This window comes from Blennius ocellaris (genome assembly GCF_963422515.1).
Source record: "Blennius ocellaris genome assembly, chromosome: 7".
NCBI classification, from domain to species: domain Eukaryota; kingdom Metazoa; phylum Chordata; class Actinopteri; order Blenniiformes; family Blenniidae; genus Blennius; species Blennius ocellaris.
The window spans coordinates 1,094,175-1,099,152 of NC_137656.1; the positions used below are offsets into that span (position 1 = coordinate 1,094,175).

At 48.2% G+C, this 4,978-nt stretch overlaps 1 protein-coding gene across 1 annotated transcript in view; it reads right to left on the bottom strand.

Annotated features, from left to right (window-relative positions):
• Nucleotides 1-4,589: 4,589 nt before the first annotated feature.
• hira (histone cell cycle regulator a) overlaps nt 4,590-4,978 on the bottom strand; it is a 15,935-nt gene continuing 15,546 nt past the window's right edge. The window contains 1 exon segment of the mRNA XM_080498909.1: nt 4,590-4,978. This exon segment is cut by the window's right edge and continues 822 nt beyond it. The gene's annotated coding sequence lies outside the window, so the exon portion shown is untranslated.

Below are 4,978 nucleotides of genomic sequence, written 5' to 3' on the forward strand. Positions count from 1 at the left end.
TAGTGAAACATAAAGATAAGATCAATTCCTCACAGTTTCCTGTTTGAACTCAACATCTGAACACAAAACGGTCAAGAGCAAACATTTTGTCAGAACGTATGTCAATATTGTTCGAGTCGGATTGAAATTGCTTTAAAGGGGTTACATTGGCCATGAATTCACTTTCTAAAAGTTCTCCAGCAGCAATAATCGTCTCCACATCTGGAACGACGTCCCAGAAGTGAAGACAGTGTGTCCTCTCTCTCCCTCTTTTAAAAAGTGTGTTGCTCCAAGCAGCCAATCAGAAATCAAACCCTATATAGTGTCATCGGGGGGTTTAGCCAATCACAATCAAGGGTAGGCCCCTCCCCCTTTGACTCCTCCCACAATTTAGGTCCTCCTCTTCCCATAGACGGACACGTGTGGCCCGGAGAAACGGTCTCACCTTCCACATGAGCCGAACGAGACGAGCCCCGTCGGGGAGCGTTCCCTCCACCCGGTAGCAGACGTCAGGCGGCCCGGACGGCGCTGCAGGACAGACGGTGGTCAGCACGGTGTCGGCCGCGGGGCCGCGAGGTAGAACCCTCACCTCTGTCCCACGTCCTCCCGCCGGCGTCCGAGCTCCAGCCAGTCCAGACGCCGGGTTCCGTCCTGCAGGACACCGCGGCGGCGTAGACGCTGAAGGGCAGGAGGTCTTTCAAGACGTAGCTCGCCTTCTGGTTTGCGTGAACAGGGACCGAATCCGATGCCTGTGCCAGAGGACAAGACAAGACGACAGAGTGGAGACAGACTCGGGGGGGGGTGGGACGGTGACTCTGGGAAAACCCAGGCCACCCACATGGAAAGAACCTATATGAGGATATATGCACATATATGAAACCTATATGCGGCATATATGCCGCATATATGCACATAAATGCTGCATATATGCACATATATGACAATATATATGCTGCTTATATGCACATAAATGCTGCATATATGCACATATATGCTGCATATATGCACATAAATGCTGCATATATGCACATATATGACAATATATATGCTGCATATATGCATATATATGCCACATATAGGCAAAATTGAGGTGCATATATGTGAATATACAGGCCATATAGATCTTCTGTACTGCTTCTTTATTTCCACACATATATATAGCCCATATCTCACTTTGGCAACTTTCATATCAAGGCAATAACTTAGAATGAACTAAAAAACAATTATGCAAGAACAACTTATGTATGTGCGAACACGTGAATTTGGTATCACATGTAATTTCCCACATGGAAAGAACCTATATAAACATATATGTTTTAATATAGGTTTTGAATATATGTGACTTATATAAAATTGGCTGTTTTCCTATATTTTTTGTGCATATATGTACATATGTGTACATATATGCACATATATGTACATGTACACACATATATGTACATGTATGTGCATATATGTACACATATGTACATAAAATATAGGAAAATGGCCAATTTTATATATGTCACATATATTCAAAACCTATATTGAAACATATATGTCTATATAGGTTCTTTCCATGTGGGGCACTTTGCGTTTCTCACCCGAGTCCACACGTCGGCGCCGTCGAGTCTGTGGCGGAGCCGACAGCTGCCGTCGCCGCCGCTCGTCCACGACACGAGCAGGGAGTCGTCCGAGAGCGGCGTCACCTCGGGCCGAGGAGGCCTGACTGTGGTGGGGGAGGGAGGGGGAGGGGGAGGGGGAGGGGGAGGGACAGAGTGACCTTCACGCTCGACCTTCACGCCTGCAAACCTCTCAATGAAAGGACACTCCTCTGACCCGCCTGGCGAAGCATCACGGTGCGAGGCTCGGACCACACCTCCACCCCCGTCCTGCCGTCCCAGATCCTGGCCGTCACGTTGAGCGCGGCCGCCGGGTTGAGGACGGCGGCGCAGGAAATGACCCGGTACTGTCGGGCCACGATCAGCGACGCCTCGGACTCCGGGTCCAGAGCCCAGCCGCACGTCAGGGACGAGTCTCCGCCCGCCGACTGGCGGTAGTCGCACCACATGTCCAGCTCCTCTGCGGGACGAAGGGGTCGGGGGTCAACTCCACGTTCGACTGTGAACGGAGTCCTTCGGTGTCGGGGGTCCTACACTGTGTGCTCACTCTGGACGGATGAGGGCGGCGGGGCCGAACAGTCCGCGGGCTGCGTCACACACACTCGCTGGTTTCCTTCGCACGGCTTCAGTTCCGACTGGATCACCGTCACTTCTTCACTCGAAACACCAGAGATCAGGGAGTTTCTCACTCGTCGCCGCCAAGCTGAACTCTGAAACTCAACCCTCTCTTCACCTGACAAACCTGGACTCGATCCCCTCCGACGTCACAATCTGCACATTCCCACTGATGCCAAATATATTTTATTAGGGACCTCGCCAACTCTCTCAGAATGGCCACACCCCCGAAGTGGGGGCCACGCCCCCGAAGTGGGGCGTGGCCCCCACTTCGGGGGCGTGGCCACTACCTACTGGTGAAATTCTATATTGTATTTCGAATGTTTCTTTTTCTGCTTTTTTCTCCATTAGGCTCTAATTTGACCCCCTAAACACGCTCAAAAACTCACCAAATTTGGCATGCTCGTGAAGAATCGCAGCCTCCAAAAGATCGTGTCAAAAAAATTCCCAGAAAGTCCAAAAAATGGCTCTCTAGCGCCACCTAGATACACTAAATCTCCCGCCACGGTCCGTAGGAATGTCGTAGAGAAATGCAGCGAATACGAAATTTGTTCGTCTCCTCGAGACCTACAACTCACGCGCTGTAACTTTTGACCAAACTCCAACAGGAAGACCGCTATTTGCCTTTCAAAGTAAGGTCTTCGCCCAAAAAAAGGCCCAAACGGAAAATTTAACTTGAAATAGGGCAAAATGCCAGGCGTGTCACCTGAAACTCAAATATTGGAGGAATGACCAATCCCAGCGGGCTAAATGAAGTTTTCAGAGAACTCACCATAAGACGAGACCAAGGCGTGGAGGCCGAACGCCGTCCAGATGCTGCTGCACAGTTTGAGCAAGGAAACACCCATCGTTAGGACAGGAGACTGTCCCCTCGCTCCAAACCACCCGGCCGCCACCGTCCGTCCCTGGAACCTGCAGACGAAGAGCTCAGCGTGTCCCCAGAAGACCGAATGGAGGAGGAAGTTCAAAAAAAAAAAAAAAAAAAGCAGCACAGGAAGCTGCTCATGTCGCACCTAATGCAACACTTGAGCCTGAAAAAAAGTGAGTGAGAGGAAATACACAGGAGATAAGATCCAAACGGCTCAAAGTCGGAGTTGAAACCGTGAAAACCTGCCGAGGTCACGACCTCCTTCAAAAGGTCCCGAGGTCATCGATGAAGAAATACAAAAACTGAATAAAACATTTTCATTATCTGAAACAAACCCTCAAAAAACTGCCTACAATGAAAAGCATTTTTAGAAATTGATCAGATGACGGAACCAAAATGACCCAAAACCATCTGTTCAGCTTTTATTTTTTACTTCCAAAGGGAAAAGCTCGACTCACCAGTTATTTCATTTTTTTTTTTAATAGAAAACAAACAGAAAAGCTTTTTAGTAAACATCTAAAAATGACTAACAGCAAAAAAAAAAAAAAAAGAAAGAAAGAAAAAAGAAAAAGGAAGGAAATTCTGTACAGGTGAACAAACACGAGTCGTTTGTTGAAAGAGAGCTCGGAACCAACGGAAAGAGACGGCACCTTTTTTCCACTGAGACGTTTGCTTTCGCTCTGAAAAGTCTTGAAAGGGACGAGAAACGAAGCAGGTTGTTTTTTTTTTGTGGTTTTTAAAAGAATCGGCCTTTCTTGTATGTCTTAAACAATCCAAAAAGTGTTTGACATTGAGAGACGTTCTGGAGTGAAGTTTGTTGTCCACGACAACACCTAGTGGTACAAAGTGGTATTACAACACCGGGGGGGGGACGGCTGCTGCCAGTCGCTTAGAAAACCTCGCCGGCAGAATCCAGACGTGTGGGAGAACACGACACTCGTCTCCCTCGTTGATTGTGCCACTTTTGAAAACGTTTCACGGCCGACGCGTTAACAAACTCGATCCCCCCGGTAATGGCGGCGGCTCGTTGGCGCCTTCGTGCTCGAGTGTGATTGTCTTGTTTTGTTGTTGTTTTTTTTTGTCCAAGAGTTCTTGAGAGTCCGAGGTTTGAAACGAAGCAAAAAAAAAACCGGCCAGCGAGGTGAACCTTATAAAGAAACGTTCTGGAAGGACTGAGCGCGGCGAAAACCCCCGGTTTGAATCCCGGCCGACATCAAATCTAAATCCGAGTGGCCAACATCAACTTTTTGGAGAAGGACGTTCATATGGGCGGAATAGTTTTGAAGCGCAACACCGAGTCCCGTTTAAAAGGCCTGATTGACGGGTTCGCCGCGGAAACCGGTCACGGCGGAGGCGGCGTCCGGTCTGTCCCGGGGTCCGCGGGCTAACGTCCTCGTCCAGGGAGGAGCAGAGACGACTCGTACGAATCCGCCACGCCGTCCCGTCAAGTCCGACTTTACCACAAGTTGCAGAGCAGAACCCCCCCCCAAGAAAATAAAGTAAAGAAAAAGATCCGTATCACAGACTGTTAGACAGGTGATATTATGAAGGGCGTTTTACAAAAAAGTCATCAAAAATATACATGAAGTTTCACATTTAAAAAAAAAAAAAAGAAAAATGAAAGAAAAGAAACTTCTGTCGCTAAATAAAGGAAAACCTTTGTGTCGTTCGGGGAAATTTCACAGGAACTTCGGACAATCATGGGAGAAGTTTGTGTCGCGTGATATCTTCAGAAACCTTTTTCGCAAAGGGAGTTTATATAACGAGCTCTGGAATACACAATGTTTTACGTGATTAAGGAGTAAAATGTGAAAAGACCCCCCCCCGGTGTGAAGCGGCGTTGATCTTTCCGACGGTAACAATGTGGTTCCAGCAGGGATCCGTGTGGAACTCCTGACGGGACAGAAACCTGCTT